Consider the following 21,481-nt stretch of genomic DNA (forward strand, 5'->3'; position numbering starts at 1 on the left):
TACATCGCTGAAGGCAATGCAAATAATTAACGGATTAAGGCTCGATATTGCTGTTTTAGGCATACATAATTAAATAAATAAAAATAGTTGTTTTTGTTTCATTTAGGGAATTACATGTAACAATTATAAACTCAGAAATCCAGATTATGGTCATTGCAGTCCAGAGTCACTAATTATTTTGTCCAAAGGTTGTTAGTGCACGTCAAGATAATAGACTACGAAACGTTTGGCAAGAGCCGCTACAATTCTCTAAGCTCGCCATGTAGCTTGTTAATAAAATATGAGCACTTAATGTTGCTAACACGTACCAAGAAAAATAGTGTGAGCACTGTGCACTTGGTAACTAAGACACCTCTGTTTATACCAACAGCATCCAGCCCTTGAAAACGTATTGTGCTAGCGTCCCATTGTCCCATTGCAAGGATAATTTGTAAACAAATGTTTAATCCTGGGCACTCATATGGTCTGATTTACGGAAACGTTTTACTATATTGCAATCCCATTGAAAGACGCATTGTAAATCCTTTTGCCCTATAGCCTGTTCACTCATTCCCTGCAAGCTTTCGTGTTTAGGAAGCCTCCATCTTGAAGAATACAAGAGTTTACCGATTTCAACAAATCAGCAGAATTATGTTTCAAACTGTGTTCTTCCAAGGCAGAAACATGCCGATTGCAATATCTAGGGTCGGGATTGAGGATGATGATGCTAAACAATAGATGCCTACGCAGGAAATTGGGCAAGAATTTTGTCTCGAATATATGGCAGTGTCAAAGGGTTGATTCGACATGAAGTTCTGGCGCTTCGATCAAATCAGTCCACTATATCCGGCCAAACTCTTCATGTGCAGGCAATCCGACACACTCATATATCATTACTGATCATAGTGGCTGGAGAATGTATTTAGTGGGTCTGGCTCTCCGCCTGATGATGGTTGGTAGACCTTCTGTATGTGCTTGTGTGTGTATGTGTTTACATGTGTATATTTTGCGGTTCATGTTGGTGTTGAACCCGTGTATCCAACACTAGGCCCTTTAAGATGGGGTTGCCATACTTTGAGATAGACAAGGATGCCAAATATACTCAAACATCAATAATCAGACTAAGGGCCTCATTACGACCCAGGCGGTAAGTTACCGCCTGGGTCGTACCTTTACCACCATGGCGTAAACTACGTTTACGCCATGGTGGTTGGCGGACTTACCGCCCCATTCCGAGGTTGGCGGGGCGGTAAGTCCCCAATCCCCATTTACCCTTCCCCATTCCCATTTTTGCCCCATAGGGCATAATAGGAGTGGGGAAGGCGTTAATTACGCCACCGTAAATTATGGTGGCGTAATTAACATCAAGGTCCCTTAGCGCCATGGATTTTAACACCTGCTAAAAGCAGGTGTTAAAACCTCCATGGCGCTAAGGGACCTCGGAATCAGGCGGTAAGGGTCGGCGCTGTTTAAGCCGCCGTAAACCCCTTACCGCCTGAGTCGTAATGAGGCCCTAACTCAGGAAGTTGGCAAAGTAAGTCTGTTTTATTTTCAATTGTCTAAAACAGGGAGTACAACGAACAACAGAAAACGTGTGCTCGATTTTTCTCACGCAGCTAGTTTCATAAAAAAACACAGTTTATGTAGTAAAAACTTGTCATCATTGACGTCAATGTACGTGGCACCCTACAAAAACCTACCTCGGAAAGTGATAGGCTTTAAGGGAACATCTAGGTATACGTTCCATACTTGTCAGGGAAGGTAATTGGGTTTCTCACATCAGGTGAGCCACTAAGTCTTCCTCTGGTGCAAGTCACTATGAACATCACCAAGTACACAACGTCCCATTGGTTATACAAACTACAGGGCTCTTAATTGCAAGCCCCTCTATAATTGGTTGCCACCCTTGTACCCCTCTGTAATATTTCACACAAGCTAGCAGCACACAGGCTGGCACTCAGGTGCTGGTGGGCTGGTCCTAACCATAGCTTCCCACCCAATTAGCCTGACATCTATCATCACTCTTGCTGTCTGCCAGTCCATTAGCCTTTGAACATTGGCCTTGTGAATGTTCTCTGTGCCTGAGAATAAAAGGGAGTATAGGCATACTTTGTCTCTTGGTTTCGATATAGCTCAACCCAGTGTCTATTTTCATCCGACCACGTGACTGGAGACCATGTTTCAGAGCATTTTGCTGTATTATACTCCATTAAATGAAGAACCTCTGACGTCTTCAATGTTCTCGCACCTCACCTCAAACAGGAGTTTGTTCTTTTTCACACGTTTTGTAGCTTCTGCATGAACATTCAGGCTCATGGCGGCCTTGACTTCTTGGTGCTGGGCCAGCCATGCCTTTCTTCGATTCACCTCCATCATTAGTTATTTTTCCAACTGCGCCACACAGAAAAAGCCATTCTGTTCATGGGGTCCAGACTCTGCTAAAGGGCATTGTGGAACATCCATAGTCTGTACATTCCTATGCATATACATGGGTGCATCGCCGAAATCTATTTACTATGTAGCCAGCCTTAAGAATAATTTGTCTACTTGCGTTACTGCGTCTGTACAATGGTAAAAAGACTTGGTATCTCCTTCATTATATCTGTAACATGAGCATCTTCATCTTGAGCCCGAAATGTTGCTCATCTTTAACACCTCCTCCTTTGATTCTTATAGAATGTTTATACTCTTCAGCCTGTTTTCTGAGTGCGTCCACTCTGTTTTGTATGACGTCACCAGTCTTCTTTCTCGCTCGTTTTTTCTCACTTCTTCTGGGATTTCGTTCAGATGGCCATCATATATTCATGAGTGCATATATGGTTTTCTCAATGGGAAACTTACTTGCATGATTCTTTGCGGTATAGGCATTCTCACTGGTACTGCACGTGTCTCACACTATGGTTCCCAACATATAGGCAGCAGGGGGGTGGAGCTTTGAGTGGGGATACCTGGCTCCACCTGTACAGTGTGTTTGTCTTTATTCATATGTGGCTTTGGCTGTTAGCATGTGAGTGCACGTGTATCTGTGTATGTGTGTGGATGCCTTACTGTGCATGTCTGTGATTGTGTGTGCATCTGTGCTTGTCCATGTATATGTATGCTAGTGTGTCTGCATTTGTGCATACGTGTGTTTATGCATGTTTGGGTGCACTATTCGTGTTAACGAAATATGTATTACACTCCTAAACAGTTCCCAATTAATCTTTCCCAAACGAATATGGTGCTAAAAGCACATGCTCACCCCTTGTAGCCTGAAGCGGATCACTTTAATAGGAAGTTGAAGCCCCTCCACACCAACACATGTCACATGTAGCAGTGCAAAACCACTCTCTTCTAAAAACATATCAGACTTGCAGAAAATGTACCACCAATTTTGGAACCAGAAAAAACATGTTCTAATTGGAGCTTTTTACAAGACTCTGGTTCTGGGATCCTGGTCAAATTACTTAATTTCCCTAAAGGCCAGCAATTCGCATGTTTAAAATAAGAATACATCTGTGTATTCTGTGTAGCCTGAAAGCATGTTGAGACGATTCTGCTTGCTGTGATGTGCCATACAAATCAACCCATGACCAAAGGATACATAGTTCATAGGCAGTCTTGCAGGTGATTGGTCAGTCTCTCATCTGCTCACAAACAACTAAGTTTTATCTGGTAACTAAAGTACAATTCCAGGTTGTGTTTAAAATCCCCAATTTGAACTAGAAATACTGTGCTTTGAGAGATAGGTGGACGTGGTCGAGGAGCGAATTACCAGCAGGTTTAATTCAAGCTCTGCATTCGCCTGGGAAGGTAGAAAAGTAGTGTCCCCCAGATTCTGGTTGAGAAAATGCAGAGTGAATAACCACATCTGACGTTGAAATGATTGTGATCGAGGTGTGTGTATATTTGCAAAATATCGATATTTATTCCGCACACTCATAATACCATGACCACAAAAAAACATGTTTTTCTGTTCTGTGTTGTGACTTAAGCCCCTCCTGGACTCGTGGAAAAGTCACGTGTAATGTGACATGTGGGAGACGTGTCATCATGTCAAAAAAGGGCTGAGCGGCTTCCTGCTCGGCAGTCTTTTACTACCATGACTCCTGCCTCCAACATGTCATTTAGCACGGCTGCAGTGCTGCGCACAAGGCAGTGAGCCTGCCCTGCAGAGCCCTACACCAGCAGGGTCCGGAACTACCAGGCCCCATAACGTTGGCAGCGAGGGTGGGATTCGGTGCTCCGCCGATAACGGATATGAAAGGCAGGCCAGTCCTGCCACGCGGCGAAGCTCGATCGCACATGAGGGAGTTTGCGCCTGGCCAAAAGGGGACACAGCCTTGCCCCTACCAGGATACCGAACTCCCTGGTGCCTGGTGAAGCTTGCTCTTGCTTGGAGCTAAGTCTGTGAGCTCCCCCAACTGTCTGACTTGTCTGATGCCGCAAGCCGTGGCATGCACCTGACCTGCTGGCGTCCCCATCATGATCTGTCGGCCTCCCTGGCATACAATGTACTACCCCTGCCTGGAGGAACCTACCCACTGTGCTACCCAGACCGCTACCAGTAATGGCTCCTGCCTGGGTGAGCCTGGACAGGGTGGGTGGCCAGTCTGTTGTCCTGTCCTTGTGGCTTGGGTTTTCTGCCATCCAAAGATCTAGGCACCTCCCTGGCATGCAACAAACAAGATGACTCTCCCTTGGGGGAGCCCGCCATGAGGGAGCCCACCATGGCGTGACCCGGACAGCTGCACGCGATGGCTCCTGCCTAGGGCAGACTCAACAGGGCTTGGCTGAGAGTCTCCTGCGCTGTAATTGCGGCGTTGATTGCCGCCACCAATTAACTGAATCTACTCCTGCCTGGGGGAGCCTGCCTAGGGCATGGCCTGGTCCGATGCCGGCAACGAATCCTGCCTGGGGGAGAGGGAATGAGGCGCGACATCCACCAGAATAATTTGAATATCTTCCGCAGATACTGAGAATTCCTGCAGGGCTGGGAAAGGCAAATGGTGCGGCATAAACCATTGCCGATGGTGCGGCCTTGGTCGCATCAGCGAGGAACAGCAAGTCTCCCGCTGAGAAGGACATCGCGAGTGGCCTCTACTGCCCTGCAGTGTTGCCAACCTAGCGACTTTCTGCCTATATTTAGTGAGAAAGTACGCCCCCCTGGCGACTTTTTCTTCAAAAAGCGGCTAGCGAGAAATCTAGCTACTTTTTTCAATTGGTTTGGAGACTTGCTCATTTATGCAAGTTTCCAAACCAATTGAAAAAAGTGTGGTCATTCGCCCGTTTTCTAATGGGAGTAATGCAAAAACACACTGATAGCTTAAAAGGGAGGTGTTAAAAGGGGAGGGGGCCACAGTAAAACACACTGATAACTTAAAAGGGAGGTGTTAAAAGGGGAGGGGGCCACAGTAAAAGCCATACATCGCAGGGGGAAAGAGGAGGTAATTATGCAAATTAGGCAGTGACGTCATCTAGCTACTTCTGGCGACTTCTAGGGGAGCCAATAGCTACTTTCTTCACTGAGGAGTTGGCAACACTGCTGCCCTGCCCAGGACCCCAACCACAGACATCGGGTGTCTCGGCCCCTTCCAAGCGATGTCGTAACTGGCAACGGCTTTCCCGGAGGAAAGTGCTTGTGCGGCCGGGTGACCCCTCTGCACATGCGGCCCGCAGCCTTCGAGTGAAGTGGTCTGCTTCCCGACTGTGGAGAGCGTGAGCGGCAGAACAGCTCCACTTGGCATGGACTATGCTGGAGACACAGCAATGAGACCGCTGCAGGCGATGCGGCCCCCGGTAACCCCGGGGGCAGCTATGCCGGCCAGTGGGACGTGCGTGGTTGCCGAATCTCTTGCACTAATCAGGTTGTGAGTACCTCCTGTTGTTGTGGTATCCAAACGAGCCCCAAATGGACCCAGTGGCTGGGCACCTTGTTGCTTGTGGGAGTTTCCCCGCACCTTGTGCATTAAAGTTGTCCTCATGTGTGCCGCCCTCTGACTAACAGCCCAACCTGAACGGGTAGATATGTGTATGTCAACGGAATAGTTATGGATGCACGTGATCGACAAGACGTTTACTTCACATGTCATTTTTTTTATAGCCCATTGGAAAAGGCTAGATCTTGGTGCTGTGCCCCCACCCATCTTGTGGGCTTAAATTGGCCCCAGACAAAGTGACCGTGTCCATATCCATGTAAATGTACAACTGCATGTGTCTGTGTTTGACATCCTGTGACTCCCTGCCTACTCATAGTACATTCACAAGCATACAGAGTGTAAGGTTATGCTCTTTGAACATTTACCATTGGCATGGGATGTTATGACTTAAGCCCCTCCTTTGCTCGTGCAAAAGACACGTGTAATGTGATATGTGGAAGAGTGTCATCATGTCAACAAACGGCTGTGCGGCTTCCCGCGCGGCAGCCTTTTACCACTGTGGCTCCTGCCTCCAGCATGTCGTTTAGCGCGGCGGCTGCACTGTGCATGGGGCAGGTCCGCTTAGCACTCCACCAGCAGGGCCCGGGACCAGCGGGCCCCATAACAGTCTGGTGGGAAATGCTCTACGATGCTTCTGTGTTAGAGTGCACATAAGGGTACTTTTGGGCTACCTAACGTAAGACTATATCAAAGTGCTTTTAAAATACATGCCTCGCACTATTGATACATGCCTCACATTCTTGATACATGCCTGGCACTCTTGATACATGCCTCACACTCTTGATACATGCCTCGCACTCTTGATACATGCCTCGCACTCTTGATACATGCCTCACATTCCTGATACATGCCTGGCACTCTTGATACATGCCTCACACTCTTGATACATGCCTCGCACTCTTGATACATGCCTCGCACTCTTGATACATGCCTCACACTCTTGGTTGTCTAAATAGGACGCACCAAAGTCTGGTTGGTTCATATAATAAAGTGATGCTGTAAAACCCCAGCCACTCTCCTTCCGGAAATGGCTTGATTGGCCAGTGATAACACGAGGCATGGGGACGGATGTGGAGTGGAAACGCGAAGCAGGGGGAAGGAGCAGCAGTCAAGTGGCTCAGAGACCTTGGACGTTGCACCGGCGCGGAGTTGTAGTGATTGAGCACTTCAAAATAAAGCTGTCATGAAAACTGAATTTGCTCAAGGTGATGTATTGCTTCAATGAGCGTGAAGGCAGCGCGTGCTCAATAAAGGTGGGGATGAGCCCAGGAGGTAGCGGGTGCAAGCCACTGCATAATAGAGCGGGCATACAGCTTCTTAAACATGGGTGAGGGCAATACCAAGAGGCCAGCTTTACAATTTACATGGAAGCGCTGGGGGTCGAGTGTGCACCCTTGGCATCCACTGCGCTGTCAACTGAAGATTAACATATATTTGACACACTTCCACGTGAAAAGAACAGAACCAGATCCCAAGCATTGGATAGTCATGCCAGAGGCCCTCCCACCAACCAAGAAGTTCTGCTCGGTGGAGGAAAACGTCATTAAGCACAGCCACACATTCTACAATATGAAACTCCAACGATATTATTGGGCACTGCTTGACTGACCTACAAGAGCTGCCCACCTTCAAGGCATACAACTGGCTCGGGATCCATGACAGAAAAGGGCCCACGGTCACAAATGGCCATGCATTCCTTTTCTGATAGACTGAGTAGTACCAACGGGGCAGGATTTTGGTAGAATGTTTTTCAAATTGTGCAATTTAAAGAATATTTTTCCGGTAAGACTGATCAAATTGACCAGCTGCACCATGAAGCAACTCATGAAAGTGACCCACTTTGGCCAATAGAACTGGCCCACTGTAGCATGTTGGGCCTGCACTTTGGCGTTGCCATATGCGCCAATCCAAGCATGCCCATCTTATACCACTTTTATACACACACCAGGAAGATATTCTGGGTCATGCTGCTGTTGCGACGCAAGAACATGCACATACAAGAAACTCTCATGCAGAGCAAAAATCCCACCCCAGGAAAAAGGCGTATGGCAATAGGCAATGACACTCGCTAAAGCTGTGGAAGAGACAGCACAATGTGCACAAATAGAAAATGGGGGTTCCGGGGGGAACACAAAACGTTTCCCCCGGGGTTGTTTTGGGTGTTGCACAGGCCAGCTCGCCTGCGCATAGAGCGCCACTGGGGGTATTTAAGGGGGCAGGGAAGGTTCGAGAGCAGGCGACGGTTGAGGACGAGCGTTTGTCTTATTTATTTAATTGTTGGGGGAATTGAAAATGTTTAATTATTCATTTGTTTGGAAAACTGTTAAAAACAGATATGTTAGTCTGTAAGGCCAGGGGCTAGGTTAGCGTTTATTAGTGAGCTTTGGCCTGTCACATTAAAGCAACCTTTTCCTCTACAAGCTAGTCTGGGTGTTTTGTGCAGTAAGCCCAAAAGTAGTTAAGCAAGAAATCAATCATCTGTGAGTCCGTGAATAGAAATGAAAGACATTGCGGAAGCAGTTGACAGAGGAGAGAGGGTGTCAGCAGGAGCCATCTTGCCTGAGGAGAGACGGTGTCAGCAGGAGCCATCTTGCCTTAGGAGAGAGGGTGTCAGCAGGAGCCATCTTGCCCGAGGAGAAAGGGTGTCAGCAGGAGCCATCTTGCCTGAGGAGAGAGGGTGTCAGCAGGAGCCATCTTGCCTGAGGAGAGAGGGTGTCAGCAGGAGCCATCTTGCCCGAGGAGAAAGGGTGTCAGCAGGAGCCATCTTGCCCGAGGAGAAAAGGTGTCAGCAGGAGCCATCTTGCCCGGGACCTAGACTGCAGACGAAGGACAGACGATGCACAGAATGCTCCAGTAGCGCCCCTGCAAAGGCATGCTGGAGAGACCTGTCAAAGCAAGCGCCCCCAGATAACTTCCAGCAGATCCACATCGAGCTGAAGCTAAACTGTACACAAGATTTCAAACGGGATAGAGCAGAGGAATGTGCACTGTGATTCCGCAGACTCGAATGCTGTTTCCTCAACAAGCAACTAGACTATTTGGGATACTAAATCTTGATGGAAGGAGGATATCACAAGCACAGCGTGGTGAAAAGCATTTCAGAAGCCAGGATCAGCTGATGTTGTCAATAAGAATGGTTCAACATTATGCGAAATTCTTAAAAGACTTTAAAACCAATATGGAGTTCAGGAAAGCAAACCTACGCAAAGGGGCCCACTATGTCTGCTAAGAGGAAGGTGACCGGACTTTCAACAAATACACTATTGAGAAATCTATACGCCTGTGCTCATTCGCCTCCAGATTGAAACCATTGTCTCCAAAGATGCACCTGATTACGGGTTAGAAGCCGTGCTCATGCAACTTGATGGGCCCTCAATGAGAACGTAAGTTTTTGCGAAAAAGTCCCTGTCAAAGCCGCAAAGATAATACTCCTTTATGGAAAGCGAGATCTGGGTGTGTCCCTGGTCTCCAAACCACTTCGACACATACCTCTGGGGAAGACATTTCTAGCTTGAAATGGAACATTTCATCATCATTTCGGGAGCAGCAAACTCAAAAAACCCTGACAGCCTGGCTGCTATGAGTACATTCCAAAATCTCAAAAATCAACAACACTATGAAGTATGTTCTTTGTCGGCAGAAAAAAACAGGGGGGCTGCCTTACTGGACTACTCCGACTGAGGGTGAGGAAACAATAAAGGAAAAAGTGTTGTGGCCAGCATGCACAATGTGTGTGAACAGATTCACAGGGCCATTAGATAGACTCTCTGGGAGGTGCATACAGAAGCAGACGGCACCTTAGGGGGAGATCTTGGACTTCCCCAATGAAAGATGGCCCAATGAGAAGAAAGGAGCTTAGAACCTGCAAACATTTTGCAAGTAGCCAGCAAACTGCAAGCCAATGGAAACCATCTTTTAAGAGCAGACCAAATAGTAATGCCATCAAGGTCAACAAACTAGCAGCTGAAGGTAATTCGGCCCAGACTCTCACATACAATTCGCCAAAGAGCACTTCTGATGGCCATGCATAGATCAGGAAGTTGACCCCATCATCGATCACTACTAGACATGAAACAAGCAAGTGCTTGTTCTTGAAACCTGCACTACTGATAAATGTTTCGTGGTCTGGACGGGTATGGAAAAAAGAGTCACTTAATTTCACATGTATAATTTAAAACCTGGACCGCCTATTCGACACACAGACTATACCTCTAAATTGACAGAAATAGAATTCCTATAATCGCATATGAATGACTCAGCAATTGAGCTCTTCAAAGAAGTGTTCAGCAGAGAAGGTTTGCCAAATTGTCTTGGGCAATTGGGTTACGTTTGTGAAATTGAAATTCAGACATACATCAATGTGCATGGTAGTAGTAGTAGGTTTCCAATGCATTTGTGGATAATGTGCCTACTACAAATTATTTTATTTTTTAAAGATTTATATTTATCAATGACTGAAATGAGTATCTTACCTGTCGAACAATCGTGGCTCACAGGAGACGCAGAAAGAAGTTCATGGCAATATTCCATTACAATGGATCGCCGAAAATAAATAAAGAATAGCTTCAGCAACTGCAATTTTATCAAACGTAAAGAAATTATACTAATTTCAGTGATCAATAAGACGAACTGAACATATTTGAGCGGAGGCAGCATGTAATACAAGTTTGACTGAGAGTCACCAGAACTACAAATAAATAATGATATAACTTGGTCTACGTGACGGGTATTTGAATATTGGCAAGGACCAAACTATTAGGCAAAATAACATATGTGTATATGTATATAGACCCTGAAGAAGCTCCGTTTAAGAGGGAAACACATGTTGGACTAATGTTGTTATGATCTGAAACATATTATGTAACAAGTTTGTCCCATTTTGGTCTAATGTTGATCGGAAAGATCGTTGTGTTCTCCCCTGTTCCCCTCCCTTGCCTTGTCGCGCTCTGATATACTTGTGTACGTGCGCGATACAAATAAAATATCATATCATATCATACAATGCTACATATTTTGTCCTTTCTTTCTATAAACATACATGTGTTTCAGTTTAAAGTCCGAGGTATGATGTGTATTATTTTGAAATAAGTTAGTAACATTTTAAAAAATAATTAATTTGTAGTAGGTATATACTCCACAAATACATTGGAACACTCTTAACTGTCCAAGCAACCACACAGGGCATAGCGCCATGTTTGGGGATTGCAGACAACTACAGAAGACACACCTTCTTTCAATAGGAGGCGCACAGTGTCCTTTTGGCCCATCTGTTTAGACATGGGAGTAGTATGTTAAGTATATTGGATGATTATAAAGTATACTAAGACACAACAGGCAGCTATATCAAACTCATTAATACAAGAAGGTATTTGTAACTTGAGAAGAAAAGTTAATTCCCAATTAGATAAAACGAGCAGCAAATGCATCTGCATGAGTTAAATACAATAGAACGAATTAGATGTAATTGTGAACGGAGAATACACGTCTGTTTCCTATTAGATGAAAGCCCTGATGGAAGTAAATGCACAAACATGAGTGGGAAGCTAGAAATGGCATCTCTTGGTTGAGCCAACGGCGTAGTTCATAATTAATTCATGCAGCACAGCTGCATGATGGCAGGTCGGAAACTAATGTGGGCTCTGCAGTGCAGCAAAGCAGACCTCACGCTTCGGATACACTGTGAACTCAGCCTTGTTTCAGCCAATTTCCATTTCTAATGCCTTCCTCTTTATAGCTGCGCACACGCACAACTAGTGCTTTCTTTTTGTTGTACCTTAAAAAATTCGGTGAAGCGGGATTAGCCTGAACGAGAAAAAGGCCAGGTGTTCAGTTTTGTTTAAAAAGGCAGCGAGCGCAGGAATGGTCCAATAGCCTAGGGAGATGTTTCCAAAGTGTGGGTGCAAGGACAGAAAAGATAGGTCCTCCTCTTCATGTTTGGCACTGCCTGAGAATCAGGGCTCAAGTCGAGGGAACACGCGTGGACGGAGTCCACCCACTTTTTTCAGAGGGTGGAATCAGTCTCCGCCCCACCCCGCCCCTCCCCCATAGCTAAAACGAGAACCATTGAATGTCCTTTGTGAATTTCTGAATAGAGCCGACCTCTGAGATCGAACCACAGGCGAGAGGTTTGGAGGCCTGACACTTCACCACTGCACTATACAACCTGATGAAAACTGACAAACAACCAAAGGTGAAATGTTCCATTTCTGTAATGCAAGTTCCAGGGAAACATTTGTATTTGTTTTAGGAGTTTAAAACATGCACACCTTTTAACGTTTGCAAAAACACTATTAGAAGAAAATATCCTCTTTTGGTTTTGTGTGTGTGTTGATTTTATGAAAGGCAAATACCATTCGTCCTGTCCAATTTGGGTGGTTATGCAAAACAATGAAATGTGCATATTTCATCTTGATATGATAATTTCTGGCGACGTCACATCCCATTGCATTTGTTGATGAGTCCCCCCACTTTCATTTTTAGGACTTCACCCCTGCTGGGAATGGAATGGAGGGCCAAGGCTGCAGAGCGCAGCGAGTGCAAGGTGCTAGAGTGCCAGAGTGTGGTTGCAAGGAAACATGGGCCGCTATCGTAGGTCCAGCACTGAACTACACAGACAGCCTCATATTGTTGGAAACGCAAATCGCATGCAGAGGACCACAAATATTGCCACGTGCATGGTGCTGGGTCTCCTCCATGCAATTTTAAATATCTGTGGTGGAGGGGAATGGTAAAAGATGAGCAAACTCGCATTTGCTTTTCCGTTTTCCTTCTCTCCGTCTCGTGGACAAGTCAACACTGTCTACAAATTATGCTTTGCACATGGCATTTACTAACGGATTCCTATGGAATCCTCATGGTTTTGAGCAGGTGCAAAACTGATGTGGATTCCGTAGGAATCCATTATTTTTATATCTCAATTAAAATCTCAGGTAGGCATAAATCGAAGTGCTCACACCAGACGCCGAAGGTCAGCACGGAGGAGATCTTATCTATGCTCTGTGCCCCTCCTCCGCCTTGTGTCAGCATTAAAAGGAGACTTAAATGCATTACGCCTCACATTTATGCCTCTGTTTAATGGACGGCCCATTTTAGAATGAGGTTCCGAGAGTTTGTAAAGGTGGGAAGCTAGTGCGGGTTTGCTAAAATGTGGTGATATGAATGGGTTGGCGAAGTCTGGATATAAGGCGCGGAACAGATCTCTGGAGAGTTTGATGGTGTTGCAGCTTCATACAGGAAGACCAAGGTAGAGGGAAGTGGCAAAGTCAGGAGAGGAAGGAATGAGGACAGAAGCAGCTGAGATATGGGCAGAACAGGTGAGAAACAGAAATACTTGGCTCAAGAGGTGGAGGTAAGGCGTGGCAAGAGGATGACAGTTGCTTAATCGGAGAAATGCTATAGGTAACAGAGATGGGATATGGTCATGAAGAGGAGGACCAGAAACGAGACCCTTCAAAGGTTACAGGGCCTCCAAAAACAACAATCTGTTTCTTGTCTTAGTTGAGTCTAAAGGAATGACCACTCTTCTTCAGGTCAATAACAATATTTGGAAGCAAGGACACTTGAAGTCCTGGCACCCAACTCCTCATCCAATCAGATTAGGTTCTGGATGCCAGCTACATACGTACAGGAGGTACACCTGAAGGCTGATTCTAAAGAATCCAGGTGTTGAGCACAGAGAATAAAAATAATAGGTGAGAAAAAAGAGACAAGGGAGCACAAACCAACCAAGGGGGGGCTTAGGGGGTTTACCACTGGGAACATAACTTGAATAATGAGTTAAAATGATACATTTTACAGCACACTTTCAGTAAACAATTAGGTAAAAAGACAGAAAGTTTCCAATTGGTTTTGTAGTCTTACCCATGAAGCAATCCTTTAGATGCATGTCACTAACAGCGCACAGGAGCATTTCCCAGCGCATTTTCATGATGCCTTTGCCCACAATATATGGCAGTATAAAAAATGTTTGTGCTTGCTGTGCCCACACATTTCTAAGGTTTCTTCACCAATATATGCGATTATTACCATATAAGAACACACTCATGTTAGCTTTGCACATAATGCCAGTGATGATACTATAAGAAAACATGTTCATGCTGGTTCTACCAATATATGGCAGTACCCCACATAAGAGCATGCTTCTGTTGGTTTTGCTATTAAAAATCTCATCCCACAATATGAAAACATGTCCGAACTGGCTGGACCAAAATGCCGGTATAGCCAGGTAACAACCCATAATGCTTGCTTTCTCATAGATGCTCGGTAAATATGTCATGCCAAAGAAATAGCTAGACTGGATGCACCAAAATGCCTAGCCAGGTAATCACACTTATTGTGCCACCTTTATCAACAATGGCCAGTAAAAATATCATGGTGAAAAATGGCCAAACTGACAACCAAAAATACCAGTCTAGCCACTTAGTAACACGTCTAATCCCTGCTTTATCAGAGAAGCCCAGTAAAAAACGCCCTGCCACAGTATGAAATGGCTAGATTGGCTACAGAAAAATACCAATCTGGCCACCTAATAACACTTATCATGCTTTCTTTATCATGATGTACGGAGAAATCAAAGAGAACAAAAGCAACAAATGTTCAAAGGAGAAGTATGACATCAGAAAATGTTCAAAGATATATAAGTTGGCAGCAGGATACAGAGTAACTGATTCACAAGGATAAAGGGGGATTAGCAAGGTATATAGCCCACCAAGTCAATACAAAAGCCTTCAGAAACACAGTAATCCAGCTGATGGAAATATATGGAACATTGAGAAAATGGCCTTGTGTATGAAAAGCAAATCTAACTAAACCGATATTCTTCAGTTGTGTTCACTGTGACAAGTGAAGAGACATAGAAGAGGATCAAAAAAGGCACTTGGAAGTAGATTTGGACACCAGACAGGAAGAAGATAGTGAATCCCCTCTGGAAGCAATTGAGAAAACAGTGAGTGGAAAGTGCAGAACTGAGAAGCTCTAAGGAGATGTGATAAGTACTGATCAAGCATAAGAACCATGAACCGCACGAGTCCTGATAGCTTTTTGCTATGCCACATTTTCAGCCTGCATAGGCGTACAGGCACAAGCTGCCTGGGCATAGAGCCAGCCAGGGGCTGTGAAGTACGGAAGAGTCATCTTCAGATAACCGCCATGTTGATCCTGGCCTGAATACATTTTTGGAGTCCTTGATTGTGTGCTTAAGAATTAAAGCTGTCATGTGACTTAAATATGTTCAAAATGATTTGGTACACCAATAGGCATGAGGGTACACGTACATCAACTGATAATACCTTCAATAATCCCTCACACTGAAGGTTTTTGAACAATTGTTTAAAAAGTGTGAAAGTTCCCTTAATTGAAAAAAGAACCATTAATATTGGGTAACCCAGCAGTTAATATGAATAATAGAAATGTTGAATGGAAGCCCTGGGCTGCTGCTGGTATTTATGATGTATGGCTCCCAGTAAAACATTGCATCACCTTCAAAACAATGTGCATAACGCACAGGGCAATCAGCTGACAAGGAGCAGAATTCCTACAAAAGAAAATAACAGTCTACAAACCAACAAGACCCCTCCGATCAAGCAACAAAATCCGCCTGGAACTCAAACCATACCTTAAGAAAACCTTAAGAAAAAACTTGGAGGCACCTTCTTCTACCACTTAGCCGCAAAAACCTGGAACAACATCCCAAAAGATATAAGAAACACTGAAGTTCACCTAAAATTCAGGAAACACCACAGACTAAACCTGGAAACCAAAACTGGAAAAAGGATGACTAAACCGAAAGGACACGGACATCCCCGACCCGAGAGAGTAACTCCCACGGCACCTGGACGGGTGACACCGAATAGACTGGAACACAGGCGGCACGCACAGAGACTGAGTCAACTACCCCAGACAATCCCACCAACACTTTTGCCCGCCCCTTAATTACCGCCAAGTACCACAGTGGTGTGGAATTATTGAGATATTGGCAATCACCCCACTACCTGAGAGGTTGTCATTGGCAGGTGCACTGGCCACAGGAGTATGAAGGGAGGATAAGGGGAGCTATGAGAGAGCAGATTAGAGGTGGGGGCCAGAGGAGTAAGGAACCTGTATGCCAGTCGGACCCAGATCAGGACAGAACCGCATCAGCGGAGACTACGCAAGCCAAGCGCATCAATTCAGGATAGAGACGCAAACAAACCAACCCTACTAACAATTTCCCTTTCTGCATACACCTCTCAAACTCCAAACCAAACACAACCAAAACGTACAGCACAACAAACCGCACAAACTTCACTACATCGCAACAACAAAACAAAAACACACATAGCCTTGCACAACAGTACACGACAACTACCGGCCGCAAACACCCCAGGCCCAGCCAACAGACCCATCGGGCTGAGGCCGCCAACAGCACATTACTGCTCTCTTTCACTTTTCCTGCTTCCTCCCACTAACTCAACCTCCCCTCCTCTTTCAGAGCCGCCAAAGCGCCAGGGGACCACTCCGGTGGTGATAGTTGTGGGATGTATTTACCCATGCATCCTAGCCCTACCTCAAAACTGTGCAGTACTGACATGAAAACATCATGATGGCCAGAGCTTCACAGGGAAATGCATGAAGAATAGGCTGCCACTCATTTTTGCCGATGTTATGGGCACAGAAGGACACTGCCTAAAACCACCATTGGACTACCCGCACAGTAGTCTGAAACCATTGGGAATGGCAATGCTGATTGCCAAATGCAACCTAGAATTGTGGGGAATTCATTTCTTAAATCCCAAAAATGGGTGCAGTACCAGTATTCACCACTATCCAAAAGCCGGCGTTTTAAAACCACTCTGTTTCCCTGAAGGCAAGTCAAAATGCCTATTTTCAAACATTGCAATATGTGCAAAATATTTACTGAACACCAGCAGACATTTGGCAGAATGGAGTGTTGTGTGCCTACAAAATCTGGGAAATGAAGAGCCCAAAACAATGCTTATAACAAAACTGCTATGGAGTCAGCAGTTTAAGTTGCACTGGATTTAAAGACACTAAAATCGAAAATGTTTAGATTAAATGAGTGAGCTATGTTTGGTGTCACATGCCTTTGTAACTGTTTAAATGTCATAGTTTTAAACTTAGAATCAGCCTTCTAGCTGCATATGTAAAAATGTTTAGTTTTATTTGAATGCAGAAACTGGGGAACAAAAAGTGACATTTTATCTGAAACCCGGCTTAAGGAACTGAATTCTGCCTGGCAACTACCCCCATCAGGAGGGAAATTTGAGTCACCACTGTGTTCCCAGGCCAACCTTCCTTTTGCTGCCCACACGAAGGATATGCCATCTATCTGATAATTGAATTATCTGTGCTCTGCAGGAGAGTGAACAAAGCCCTCATCACTCAGGCAAAGGTTTTTATTACCGCAGTCGTAAAATGTAGCTTCCTCTTGGCAAGAGCTGGGAGGGGCACTGCCTGTGAGAGCAAGCTGGCTTGGCAGAAACTGGAAAGACTGGTTTCTATACCATGTGACCTGGGAAACCACACCCCTTTGGAGCCAGAACATAACTTTAAAAAGATGAATAACTCATAGAGCGGACATGTGAAAATTTTATAAATGATACCATAATTCTTGTGATTTTTCTGCCCACATTTTAAGAGGTTTTTCGACCCGGTGGCATGTTCAGGGGGGTGTCAGCGGAAAAGTGGATATTACTCTAAATGTATGCATGTTAAAAATCTGAAACTTCATCAGTTAATGTCCCTACTCCCTGCACACATGTATGTAAAGTTGGGTCAATGTCAGAAATTGCAAAATCAGTTAAAAAGTGAAATATGTGCCATTTCTGAATGCAAGCTCCCAGGAAGAGCAGAGTTTGAACAGGGTATACCTCCTGTAATGCATGATGGGTGCATATGATTTTAAAACAATATGTACCTCTGCAAATATGTATTTGTTTCAAATCTAGATTTGTGTGTAAGTTGACAGGAGGAGTGGACTTTCTGCAGGCTGTAAAATGACATCACTCTGACTCACAGTTCATTCCCCAATCAAATGATAAATGGAAGTTTGACCAATTAGAAGCTGAGAGAGAGGTAGGGTCAGTGATGCTAGAACACACCCACATTCTAAACACATAAAAGCAGACAGACAGGACAGATAGGGACCTTCAAATTCCATCTGCAGCGGGACGCTCTGCCGGAAAAATCCATACTTACCTCCATCAACCTCCAGAAAGCCAAACTAGAGACTTCAATCTATCCAGAACTAAGAGAACCAGAGAGAAAGCAGTGCTGTACCCAGAGAGAGACCCAGACCAGCAGAGAGAGCTGACCCAGATCACTGTGAAGTGCAGAGGCCAGACCAGACCAGACCAGAGTCCAGTTTAAAACCCTGACCAGATCCGTGACGAGGCCCATTTCACTCAAGAATATAGTGTGAGTACCTAGAAAACTGTGCAGATCCAATCTCCTAGTTAAAATAATATAATTCAATCCTATTTTAATCTAAGTAGAACTGTCTCCTAGCTGTCACCTGTCATTTCTAGTTGCAAGCTGCACTTGTCATTTTGAGCTTTTGAAATTTGCAAACCCAAAAATGACCTTTATTAAATCGCTCATATCTCCGCGACCGTTTGGGCTAGAGACTTGCAGTAACTTTCCTCTGATAGCTTAGAATCGTAGCTTTGAATCGCACCAAGAACCGCATTCCTACCCCTTATAGTTTTACCGCAATCGCGGAACACGCATCCGCGAATTTTACCGCGATTTGCAATTTCTTCACATGTAAAAACTGCTGCTGTTTGCTTTCCATTTGTCAGAAATTCGTTTAACCTGCTAACTATCCCTGCATCATTGCTAGTGTGAGCCTGGACTAATATTAACTAGATACCACTCACCCTGAACCTCTGAAAAGGAATAAAAAGCATTTCCAGCATATTTCTCATTCATTGCCAGCACATATCAAAGCAATTTGGGCCTGTGATTTCAAAACTCCTACCTGTTTTCTGTTGTCTAATCTTGCTGGATTGAACCGATTACATTGATTGCATTTCTGAGAACTGTGTGCTTTCCTCCCATTTCCTTGCATTGCATAAAGAGGGGGGGAGGGAATAGCCAGAGAAAAGTGATTACATTGTTTGGTTGAAATCATATTGAGTATTTTCTGTACTGCATTCATTGAATATTGCATCCACCTGAGCTTACATAAAGCATCCTCTACCACATTATACTTTTGTTCCTATTTACCAGTGTGTTACCTTATCCATTCATGTCAACTCATTAGTGATTATAAGAAGTGTGCTAGTGCCAGATTCTCCGTTGTTGATCTTTATCATATCAGATTAAGTGTGCTATTCAATTATTAATTTATTATAAAGTGTGATCTATATATCTCTTGTTTAAATTATCAAATAAACCTTTTAACTTGTAAAACAGAACTACTTCTTGGCTCAGTGGGGTCAGGGGGATTCCAAGAGAGGGGTGTTATATAGGGGTAGTCATCCAGAACGCATGAACTGGACCTAAAGATATATCAATAAGGGTTTTCATTCAGTATTCTAGACTAGGCGTTAACTTAGCTGTAGTGCTGAATTGAATCCTCTTACAAATTGGGGGCTCGAGCCGAGACGTTGGGTTAGATTTACCACTTGTGCAGCTTAATACAGTGTGCTAACTGACGGGATACATACATCCGGTCGGATCACCACGCTGCATTACGCTGTGAAGCATTCCTCAAAAGGGACACTCCAAGAAAAGTTCTGTTCTGCAAAAATAAAATACAAACTTCTGTAAGTCAGGACAGAGACCAATCTCTAGAATGACGACCTTAGTAGACATGAAAATAGCCAGAGAGCACCTCTTGCACAAGCTATTTGTGAGAGGTGAATGGACCGAACAGGGCCAGGATGCGTGGTTGCAGGCCATCACACAACAGGTCACTGAAACAGGGTCAGATATATATAGAGATCAGGGTCCCTTACATGTGGCCCTGAGTGAACTATATATGGCTCCTAAAGCCAAAGATGAACACAATAAGATTGCCAGGGTAGCGGCGTATTTATATTTACATATGGGAGCCGTGCAGGACAAATGTGCTGAAGGCCAAGATCTGGCGAGTAGGCAACTGCTGGCATTACAGAAGGTCCAATCTGACCTGGTCTCTTCTGAGCAGAGGCTGCAGAGGAGCCAGGAGTCAGAAAATGACAGCAGACTGTACATCACTAAAATGAGGGAGGATATGGATGTGCTGCAAAAGGAAAAGTCAGAACAGGATACCAGATTTCTGGCCCTGCAGAAGGAGCACCAAGACAGTTTGGACTCCTTACTGCAGAGCCAGAAAAAGCTGGAGCAACAATTAGACTTTAACAGGGCATGCACGGAGCAGGTAGCCACCCTGCAAAGTCATCTAGATAGAGTGAAGGTAGAGAGCAACAAGCTGATCTTGAAAGACCTGGATACCCAGGCAGAGTTTGATGAGGAACGCCAAAAAGCTGGTGCCCTTCAACGGCAAAGGGACGACCTGGCGGCACAAATGCAGGCTCTTAGTCAGGAAAGAGACGCCTTAGGCCAGGAAGTCTGCCATTTAAAAAGAAAAATGGAAGAAAACCACCTGGCCCACCAGGGACTGGGTGATCTCCAAAAAGAACACCAGAACTTGTTAGAGCACACCAGGAGGGTGGAGGATGCTCTAGCAAGAAAGGAGCAGGCCAATAGGGACACAGCTCAGGAGGTAACCCTCCTGCAGCAAAGACTGGCCCAGTTCTCCAGGACCAACCAGGAAGCACAGAGGGAAAACGAGGCCCTCTGTGAACACAATGATAGGCTCCAACAACAGGTAGCGATGCAGGAGAGACTGATAGAGTCCAGTAAGGCCTTAACTGAAGAACTGAAGGCACAAATGCAGGCTCTTGCATTGCAACAGGGAGCAGGGGCGGATAGAGATGAGGTTCGCTGGGAAAGGGAAACTCAGGAGCATAACCTCAGGAGCCCTAGTACCAGAGGCCCTCATACCTCTCAGTCCCTGGACTCTGCCAACCCCATGTTCCCTGGCGCACATGAGCACAGGGCCACAGGGATGGCAGATTACTATCCAGCTAAGAGTATGGGGCTCATAGGCCAGAACCACTCAGGAATGGAGGGGTGGGCATCCGGGTATGGGCACCCAAGTACAGTACAGTTCAATGGGGAACCCCAGGAGAGTAGGCCCATTAAGGGCATCCTGAAAACCTCTGCCCAGTTAGGTCAGTGGAGGGGGTACCCATCAAATCCTGGCAGCAAGGAGGAATCTGAAGACCCCTCTGAACTGCGCAGGACACAGGAGACCAGGTCCCCACATTCTGCCAGCCATTCCCAGGCTCGCAGAATCCGGGAAAACCTGGAAGAACAGACGGGAACCTCTGGGAGCAGTGCCTCTGAGTCCGAGGAAGAATGGACAAGGGTTACCCGAACCAAAAAGGCCAATAAGGAAAAAAGGGCCTTGCTTAAGGACCCTTTAAAGCAGATTAAGGCGATCAGGAGCGTCATCACGCCTTACCATAAGAACGCTAAGTATTCTGTTTGGGAGCACTTAGAGTTGTTTGAGCAAATGATGGAGACTTTCCATATGA

At 45.2% G+C, this 21,481-nt stretch overlaps 1 protein-coding gene across 1 annotated transcript in view; it reads left to right on the forward strand.

The window, feature by feature from the left end:
• The window catches only part of NECTIN4 (nectin cell adhesion molecule 4), a 478,950-nt gene that overhangs the window by 29,358 nt on the left and 428,111 nt on the right, over positions 1-21,481 (forward strand). The window lies entirely within an intron of this gene.

The sequence above is a fragment of the Ambystoma mexicanum genome, chromosome 1p (assembly GCF_040938575.1).
Source record: "Ambystoma mexicanum isolate Mex_15411 chromosome 1p, UKY_AmexF1_1, whole genome shotgun sequence".
Taxonomy (NCBI): domain Eukaryota; kingdom Metazoa; phylum Chordata; class Amphibia; order Caudata; family Ambystomatidae; genus Ambystoma; species Ambystoma mexicanum.